Raw genomic sequence first — 10,265 nt, 5'->3', positions numbered from 1 at the left:
ACCCTTCTTCTTACTCTTAACATCTTTTGCTAGCTGCAACTCCATGTGTGATTTGACCTTCCTGATTTCACTCCTGGATGCCTGAGCAATATTTTTATACTCCTCCCTGGTCATTTCTCCAATCTTCCACTTCTTGTAAGCTGCTTTTTTGTGTTTAAGATCAGCAAGGATTTCACTGTTAAGCCAAGCTGGTTGCCTGCCATATTTACTATTCTTTCTACACATCAGGATGTTTTTTCCTGCAACCTCAGTAGAGATTCTTTAATCCTTTAGAGGACTGGAATTGATTTCAGTGGAGGCACATGTTCATTTCAGGGATCCCTATTCAGTGGAACTCCTGAACATAAAGGAAATGCCATTATTTTTGTTGAAGGAAGAGGTTTATAAGGTGGCAATAGGATTTGAGCCAAGGACCCTTTGATTTGCAATCAAACGCTCTGCCACTGAGCTACACCCCCAACACTGTGGGGGATGTGAGTCAGTGATCTTAAAGATTTTGAAGGACAGGCCCTATCTCGGAGATCTCCGGTTCTCTTCCCAGACCACAGTGCTTTTAAAAATGGGGTTTCATTAAACTTATAGATACATGGAGACACCACAGCTTGCACACCCACCCACATAGCTTCCCCCAGTGACATAGCTACCACCTCTCGGGGAGATGGATTAACTACACGAACGGGACAGCTCTCTCCTCTCTGCTTAGAGCATCTTCATTCTTTATGAATAGCTTGGAAATAACCTCCTGAATGGACAGTAACCAACTGATCAAATATTGCTGGGTCTGCATTCAATATTGGTAACTGGTCATGCTGGGCAGGATGAGTAGGAGCATCACCAGCAGATTGAGGGAAGTGATTATTCCCCTCTACTCAGCAGTGGTGAGGCCACATCTTTTTTTTTTTTTTAAATAAGTAATTGGAGATATATCTATTTCCTAGAACTGGAAGGGACCCTGAAAGGTCATCGAGTCCAGCCATCTGCCTCCACTAGCAGGACCAAGTACTGATTTTTGCCCCAGATCCCTAACTGGCCCCGTCATGGAGTGAGCTCACAACCCTGGGTTTAGCAGGCCAATGCTCAAACCACTGAGCTATCCCTCCCCTCCTTTTGGGGCATTGGGTCCAATTTTTGCCCTTCCACTACAGAAACAAATTGGAGAGAGTCTAGGGGAGGGCAACAAAAATGATTAGCGGGCAGGGGACTTATGAGGAGAGGCGGAGAACAGGACCACCCTGGGGGGGGGCAAGTGGGGCAATTTGCCCCAGGCCCTGCAGGGATCCCATGAGAATATATTATTCTATAGTATTGCAACTTTTTTTTATGAAAGGGGCCCCCAAAATTGTTTTGCCTCAGGCCCCCTGAATCCTCTGGGCAGCCCTGCGCACTCCACCCCCTTGACTCATTCTCCTCCCTCTGAGGCCCCACCTGTGCTCTGCTCTCACTCCCATTTGACCACTCTCCCACCCCTGCTCTTTCTCTTTGGCTGAGGCCTGCTGGTCCACGTTTTGCTCACTCCTCTCCTCCCTGAAAGCCTCCTTGTGTCTCTCCACCCCCGCCCCCAAGGTCTACCTGCTACCCCCACCTCTCTGACCTTCCCCTGAGATTCACTCTGCCCAAACCTCTGCCCCATCCCCTAAAACCAGCCCTGCCCAGCACTCACACCTCTCTATCCCCTCCCCTGACCTGCCCTGTCCACCACCCACACCTCTTTGCCCCGCCCATGAGACCGGCCCTTCCCACCACTTGCACCTCTCTGCCCCTCACCTGAGGCCCTCCCTGTCCACCTCTTTCCTCGGTAATCTGTTGTTGTTCCTTGAAACATCAAGGATGGAATAAAAAGCTGAGTTTACTCCAGGGTGAGGAAAGAAAGGAGCCACCAACCCCCTGACAAAGCTCAGTGCCCCAGAGAAAACCTGCCCCCTGCTATTGCAGTCCCTGATGTCCTGGGGATATGATGGTAAAGGATCTGTCTGAATGATCAAGGCAGGAAATGGACAACAATCTACAGGAACGTCATTGACCACAAACACACTCTCCTCATGCTCCAGCCAGAAGGGAAATGAGCAGGAATTCTTGCAGTTCAGCCATGGACACACTTACATAATGGCAGAGCAGTGTGTGTGTTGTGGAAACGGGTCTGAGGCAACAACTGGAATTGATCACTCAGTGAGAACAGAACTGGAGTGTAGTGAGAGGCCCATCTTAAGCAAGCAGTTGTGGCCAAGCGGTTAAGATGATGGATTAGAAATCCATTGGGGTCTTCCTGCACAGGTTCAAATCCTGTCAACTACAGAGGAAGTTGTGGTCCCTTAGTTTCAACAGAGTTGGGTTTTGTCCCACTCTCAAGCTGCGGCCACACTACAGGGTAATGTGGCTTTAAAGTGTTCGAATTAAACAGCTGTTGCATGTCCACACTCTGCTCCTTGTGTTACCAGAGCACGTCCAGGCTAGACTCTTGGATGGCCAAAGAGAGCATTGCATTGTGGGTAGCTGTGCAACTGGCTGTGGGTGCTTTGGGAAGGGATTGCAAAGCCTCATGGGCTGGTACAGCATTACATGATGCAGGTTTCTCTATCCCATTGTTCCATGGGAATCCTACTAGATTGCCAGCTGCTTCTCAACTGCAATGTGTTTGTGTGTTGGGGGTGGGGAAGAGTGAGTGAGTGTGTGGGCACACAGTCTCTAAGTTCACACAGCTGCTACAAGCAACCAGTCCTGAGGCATGGGGACGGGCACAACCCCAACCTCAGCACCTGCTTCCCTCACTGGCTCAGCTCAGCACAGCAGCCTCTGTGACAGGCACACACTGCTGCCTGCTTAGCTCTGTGTCAGGGGTGCTGGAACAGGGGGGTTAGAGGGCCATGGCCCCACCACTCTTCACTGGCTGTTAGGACAAATGATGGAGTGGGGGGAAGGGTGGAGTCTTGGGGGGAAGAGCCGTTCTGTGGGTGTGGTCTCGGGGGAGGTGTGGTGTGAGTGTGGGTCCTTGGGGAAGGGTGTCATGGGAGTGCCCCCCCCCAGTGTAAGGAAGCTCCCGCCCCCCTGTTCTGTGTTTATAGCGCAGGAGAGAGCAGCCTTCCACGGCAGTGATTTGCTCCCCTTGGCTCGGGCAGGGAGGCTCAGGCGGCGATTTAAAGGGCCTGGGGCTCTGGACTCTGCAGGGAGCCCTGGACCCCTTAAATCACCAGCTTGGGGAAGCCAGGCCGGGCTGGCACAGCGTACCCACTCTTGCCAGTACCCCACACTGGAACGTACTAGTTTTCGTTAGTAATACAGGAAATTGGGGGCTAATCCTGAAAAGCTTATTTGATGTAACTTACCCCCCTTGGCCTAAAATGTCCTGATGTAAAACTGGACTCCAAAGGCTGGGGTGGGGGAATGTGTGTGAGAAATAGAGCAGAGGAGAAAACTGACCCAGTGTTGATTTGAATGATTTGTTTTTCAAAAGTAACTTAATTTGATTGGCTTCCAAGTCAATTTCTGTGTAGGTGTGTTAGCAAAAAGAAGGTCAGAGAAAGTGTGGGCCCCTTACTGAATGGGGCAGGCAACCTAGTGACAGATGACGTGGATAAAGCTGAAGTGCTCAATGCTTTTTTTGCCTCCATCTTCACAGACACTGGCAGCACAGTAGGGGGAGGAGGTGAGCAGCCCTCGGTGGTGAAAGAACAGATTGAGGACTGTTTAGAAAAGCTGGACATGACCAAGTCCTCAGTTCCAGATATAATGCATCTGAGGGCCCGGATGGAGTTGGCAGATGTGACTGTAGAGCCGTTGGTCATTATCTTTGAAAACTTGTGGTGATTGGGGGAGGTCTCGGATGGTTGGAAAAAGGCAAATCTAGTGCCTATATGTCTCCACTGCAATTTGAGTCTTGCAGCCCAAGCCCCATAAGCCTGAGTCTGCTGACCGGGCTTTGAGACAGGTACCCTGGGTGTCTTAATCACAGTATAAACATAACATTAGGCTACATCTACAGTGCAATGAAGCAGCCACGGCTGGCCCCTGTCACATTAATTAGAGTCATGCAGCTTGGGCTGTGAAGTTACAGTGTCCGTATCTCAGCTCAGGCTCTGTACCCTGTTCTAGGAGCCCAGAAGGTTAGGAGAGAGTTTAGCGAGTGGAAATGGTAAAACCACAATGAAGTATGGACTCATGGCATTTCTCCATTGTTCTATCTGCTTTGGGGCAGGGACAATGACACGTCCAGCTGCATTTGTTATTTCAAAGGGCAGTTTAGGATTTTCATTCTCACCCATGGTGCACAAAGCAGGACTCAACCCTTGGTGTAAACTAAACTAGCTGCTCACAGATTCTGGCAGCCACAATGAGCCTTTTGGTGTGAGAGCTCAGACCTGCCCCTGTCCCAAAGGGAGGGGTCATCTGTGATGGGCTGGAACACTTACCTATCAGCTCTTATCTCCCAAACTTTTAGTAAGTCTATTATCAATGCCTGTGAGCGTAATTTAAACCATAAGAACAGCCATACTGGACTAAAGCTGCATCTAGTTCTTCCCCAAGAGCTACTCAGCAAGGCATCGCTGGGAGTTGAACCCAGGATCTCCTGTTTACAAAACAGATGCTTTAGCCAGCTAAGCCACGGTGCCTGCCTTTGCCTAAGGGGCACTCTCTGGGCACACCTGACTCCCTGCCATGACAAGCTTTGCATGTGTTTGGATTCTGCAAAGCAAAGGAGTAGGTGACATTTTCCTTGCAAGCTGTGTGTGCGTAAATCTTTGGCCAGGTCTGCACTACAAAGTTATTTTAACATTAGGTGTGTGAAAAACACACAACGCTCCCTCGCTCGGCACCCTTCCCCTCTGTCCCAACCCACAGCCCTCCTATTCCCAGTGCCCCTCAATCCCAACCTGGACAAGAGGCCTAGAGCTTTTTGCAGCAAACTTAAAGCGACAAATTGTCAGTGTAAATGCTGCTGTTCATTATATCACCATAACTGGCCTCCTCCAGTATCCCACAATGCCCGCTGTGAACTCGCCTGCCCTGCATTCCTGCTACAGAGGCTGGGCCCCTCCCCTTTCATAGCTCCAGAACGTTCTGACAGCTGAGCTGCTAGCTACACCGGCATTGGTTTGCTATAACTGAATTGCTTGGGGGAGTGTAAATTTTTTATACATCTAAGTAATGTAGTTACATCAACCTAATTTTGTAGCGTAGACCTGTCCAAATAAACACTCACACACCTTGGGAGTAAACCTTCCCCTGCTCCTCTGTTTACAGAATCCAAACATGAGAAAAGTTTATCAGGGCTCAATGGGGATTGGCAGAGTCAGGTGTCGGCAGACACGATGCTTTAAGTAACAGCAGGCACCATGGCTTAACTAGTTACAACACTTGTTTTGTAAACAGGAGATCCTTGGTTCAACTCCTAGTGGTGCTTGGTTGAGTACCTTTTGGGGCACCTGGTGTTAGCAACTGTCAGAAAACAAGATTCAGAGCTAGATGGACCTTTGGTCTAGCCCAGTGTGGCTTTTCTTATGGTTTAAATTACACTCACAGGCACTGCTAATAGAGTTACTGAAATTTTGGGTGTTAAGAGCTGGTAGGTCAGTGGTCCAGTCCCCTCAATGCAGTTCTACCATTTCCACTTGCTAAACTCCCTCCCAACCTTCTGGGCTCCTAGAGCAGCGGACTGCCCCTGAGCCGAGACACGGACACTGCAACTTTACTATAGACCAAGCCGCATGACCCTGATTAATGTGACCTGGGCCAGCCGTGGGTGTTTCATTGCACTGGAGACGTAGCCTAATGTTATGTCTACGCTGCGATTAACACACTCAGGGCACCTGCCCCAAAGCCCGGCCAGCTGACTCAGGCTTCTGGGGCTTGGGCTGCAAGACTATAAAATTACAGTGCAGACAGATGGGACTTGAGCCCAACCTCTGAAACCCCAGGAGGGGTGAGGGTTTCTGAACCTAGGCTTCAGTGTGAACACAAATATCTGCACCACAGTTTTTAGCCCCTCAGCTTTAGCTCCATGGGCCCAAGTCAGATGACCCAGGCCGGCCATGCTGCCATCTTTATCCCAGGAGAGAAAGACTCTACGGGTACGTCTCCATTGCAATGTCAGCCCTGGTGTGGCACGCTGTGCTCAAAGCACTACCTGGAAGCCCCATATTCACCACTCTCATATAATGATGATACGGTTTGTTCAAAGTCTGCCTGGTGAGGTATCATTTCAAAAGTCTTGATCTGTTGAACACTAATATTGTGTTGGACTGTGTGTGTAGCATTGGTTGGGAAGTTATGAAGTTTGCTCTTTGTGTGTTACTGAGATATATTATGAGGTTGCGAAATGCCCACCACCAGCCTTTCAGGTGTGACAATGGAGGAGCCAGACTCGCTGCTGGCCCATTAAAAGGGATCCACACTCCCAAGGACTATCCCAGGAACTGTGTACAATGCAGACTTCTCTGAGATAGCACAGTGACAATGGACACTGCTTGACTCACATCCTAGCAAAGGTACTTCCTAGCAAGTTGGAAGAAACTATGAAAGAGGGGAAGAGACATCATGAGTTGGCCTCTCTCCCCCACAACTCAACACCTGGAAACACATCTGGAGGACAAACACTGAACCGAAATAAATCAGAAGAGAATAATAATAATATATTCAAACCAAAGTCTCCAAACAGACTAGTATTGGTTTCTCAGCAAAAATTTTCAGTTTGGGGAATTTTCTTTTCTCAGTCAGACTTTGCCAAGGGAAGTGGAGAAAAAATGTTTTTGAGTTGCTTCATTCAGAACAGTCTGGCCTAGACACTAGCTCTGGTTCACTGTTTTGGTCTTGCTCAGGATGGGGGTATTTTAATTATTTTGGAAGGTCCCAGGGTGTTTGTGGGAGATTATGAGGATGTTCCCTTTTGAGATAAAAACTAAGGAATACAGGACTAGAGAATTTTTTTAGAAATCTGAGATTTAGACTTTTTATTTGAAGCGGGCGGGGGGGCGGTTAGATTCTGAGAAGATTTTTGATTGCAAGAAGAAACATTGTTTGATCTGTCATTGTACCAAAGGGGGAGATGGTTGTCTATAAAGGAGGAGTGAAGACTAAATGCTTCCAATGAGAAGGAGATTTGAACCCACGCATGCAGAGGATAATGGATTAGCAGTCTATCACCTTAATCACTTGGTCACCTCATCTGAGCTGTCAAGAAAGGGACAGGAAGAGAAATCTAAGGCCGGCAGAGATAGGGACACAGGAGTTTTTAAATACTAAGCATAAGCAGAGTCTGAATGAGCTCCCCCCTCACATCTAGTGAGGAGCTGGGGAAAGACTTCAGGAACAGACCGTGTTTGCCCAGACACACCTACTCTGTGTATGATGTGGCTGCTTCCCCAAAATGACCAGTTTGGGATGGTGGTGGGTTACAAATCACTTTACGATTGAGTGCAATGAAATGTTATTCTCCTTCCTGTATGAGTGAAGGGCAGCAGAACATACCTAGTCTGTCCTGACGGAGGGGTAGGTGGGTGAGGAATAGCTTTTATTGGACTACACTGCAGAGAAGTGATTGAGGACATCACCCTAAACCAGTGGTCCCCAAACATTTCACATTGTGCCCTCTTAGCCATGGCTGTGGCCCCTTGGAAGCCACGATTGAGAACCGAGGCTGGGAGGAGTGGGGCTGTTGCTTGCTGGGGAGAGGGGTGCAGACAGGGGTAAAGGGGTCGAGGCCAGGCTGGGAGCCAGAGTCTCAGGCTGAGGGTGGGGTTGGGGAAGAGCTGGGACAGAGTGGGGCTGAGTCATGCTCCCTCCCTGCCCTCCATGGGGACTGGCTCAGGCCCTAAGGTACCCCCATGAATGTTCCTCTGTGTCCCCCTAGGAGTCATGCCCCACATTACAGGGACCACTGAACCCTACTCGCTAAGCAGGGGCTAATGATGCCAAAAGCCCAGGGAAAGGGAGAACAAGTGCAGGGGCCCCAGCACAAGAACCATGGCCCCAAACCCTCTTCTGTCTGTGGCCTTGCCCTCTTTCAACCTTTCCACCCATGGCCCCATCCACTAGTCACCTCTTTTCCACTCCTTCCCCACTGGCCCCACCCTGCTCACTCATTTACTCCCCCTCCCCACACTGCAGCCCTGAGACCAGAGAAGCTCTGTAGCCCCTGGGCCATAGCGGGGAGTGGGAGGTCCTCCAGCCCTAGGGCCGATATGGGGGAGACTTTTCCAGGGGTCCCAAATCAGCCGGGGCACTCGGGCAGCATGCAGCAGTGCAAAGGTGCATGCTGCGGGTGTAGTGTCAGACACAGCTTCCTGGGGGGACTCCCACATTTCTCCCTGCATGTACGCGGTGGAGGAGCATTGTGGGGGGAGGGGCAAGTGGTGACACAAAGATACAGCTCACCCACCCCCAACGCTCCTCTGTGGCCCCATAGAGGGTTGGGGGGGGAGCGAGGAGCAGCACTATGTGCTCCATGCGTCCTGGTCACTTTCCCCACCTGGGCTGTGCTGTGAGGGGAGAATCAGAAGCTGCTGCTCTCTGCCCTCCCCTTATGCAGCCCAGTTGAGGAAAGTGACCTGGATGCAGGGAGCTCGGATGATCTCGCTTCTTGCCCCCACATCCCACAGCCCCTAGGGGTGCCTGGAGGAGCAGCGTTCCAGGGAGGAGTGGGGGGCAGCAATACCAGCTGCTCCATGCACACAGGTCAGTGTCCCCACATGGGCGCAGGAGGGGGTGCAGGGGTTTCTGTGATGTCTATTCTATCTATATCGTCACTCAGTACCAGGCACTCAAATTCACCCGTCTTATTACTTAGACATTTAGCATTTGTATTTAAGCACTTATAAAATGAGTCCCATTTTAGCTGTCTGCTATTACGTAATGTAATTGAGGGAGACTTTCATTTCACTGTTTCTCATCAGATCCTACCTGTACATTATCATCTTCCATCCTCTCCTCCTTACTAGGCTATAGAGAATCCCTGTGAATAGTTCCTCTCCTAACGGATGTCTCTGTGTGAACCCTGTGCTCCTCAGCGCCTGTCTGCTTTCCCCCAGCTCTGAGGCTGTGTCTACACTGCGCACCTTACCACGGTGCAGCTGTGCCACTCTAACCTGCTGTTGTATGGTGCGCTGTGTGGCCATCCTTATCGCTCTGAGAGAGCTTCCCCGGCAACAAAACCAAACCACTACAACGAGGGGCAGGAGCATCGTCACCAGGAGCACAGCTCCACCAACGAAGCGCTGTTCACACTGCTGCTTTTCATGGCTCAAATTTTGGCATTCGGGGAGTGTTTTTTCTCACCTGAGTGACAAAATTTTTAGCAACAAAAGCCTTAATTTAAAAAGAACTCCTCTGCAACCTATTTAATGTAACCTTTATACAACCTTTAAACTGCCTCCAGTTTTGGTGTCCTCATTTGAAAAAGATGTTGTGAAATTGGAGCTGGGGCAGCAAAGAGCCACCAAATGTTCTGAGGGCTGGAGAAAAATGCCTTCTAGTGAGCTATTGAAAGAGCTCAACCTGTTTAGCTTCTCAAAAGACGATTGAAAGGTGAGTTCATTGAAGTGTTGAAGTGCCTTAATGGAGAAAAAAAGATTGGGTGTTAAAGGGCTCTTTAATCAAGCAGAGAAAGACATAACAAGACCCAATGATTGGAAGGTGAAAAGAGACAAATTCATGTTACATCTAAGCCCCAAATAGTCAACAGTGAGGATGATTCACCACAGGAACAAGCTACCAAGGAAAGTGGTGGATTCAGCATCTCCTGATGTCATTCAATGAAGACTAGATGCCTTTCTAGAATGTGTGTTGCCCCAAAAGTAGCTATTGTGTTATACAGGAGGCTTGTGATATGCAGGGGGTCAGATCAGATGCTCTAATGGTCTCTTCTGGCCATAAAGTCAACTAATTTCTGAAAAACTGAGTTTAGCATTGGGAGCAGCGTCTGATGTTTTCCTGTCTAGCCGGCTTGCTGCCTAGAACGAACGCTCCTTGAGTAGGGTAATCCACAAGGAGTAGCTCAAAACTCCAAAGTGTAGGGCCAGGGGCAGGACATTGGCACAGCTAGGGAGGAGTGTGGCAGTGACATCACAAAGGCCTTTTACAGGACCTCAGACTATTGGTCCAAGGTGGTGGGAGGGTGGTGACCTCACAGAGAGATGCTAACATCAGCCAGGCAGGACAGGGGTGAGGGGCCAGGGAAACCTCAGAGACCCCTGTGGCTTTGCTTCAGCAAGTCTCCTTCTCCAGGTCTCTCTTTGAGGACTGAGAGAGTATTCGGGTTCACGGACGTGAGTGACAGG

General features: G+C 49.7%; 2 non-coding genes across 2 annotated transcripts; one reads left to right on the top strand and one right to left on the bottom strand.

Annotated features, from left to right (window-relative positions):
• The first annotated feature begins 2,210 nt into the window (after nt 1-2,210).
• Nucleotides 2,211-2,292, top strand: TRNAS-AGA (transfer RNA serine (anticodon AGA)). The gene has a single exon. It is a non-coding gene; the product is annotated as a tRNA-Ser (tRNA).
• A 2,238-nt stretch (nt 2,293-4,530) lies between these two features.
• TRNAT-UGU (transfer RNA threonine (anticodon UGU)) lies at nt 4,531-4,604 on the bottom strand. The gene has a single exon. It is a non-coding gene; the product is annotated as a tRNA-Thr (tRNA).
• Nucleotides 4,605-10,265: the final 5,661 nt, after the last annotated feature.

This window comes from Gopherus flavomarginatus, chromosome 8 (genome assembly GCF_025201925.1).
Source record: "Gopherus flavomarginatus isolate rGopFla2 chromosome 8, rGopFla2.mat.asm, whole genome shotgun sequence".
Lineage (NCBI taxonomy): Eukaryota > Metazoa > Chordata > Testudines > Testudinidae > Gopherus > Gopherus flavomarginatus.
Note: the sequence above shows the minus strand (reverse complement) of the source record. Positions and strands in the feature narration are given on the sequence as shown.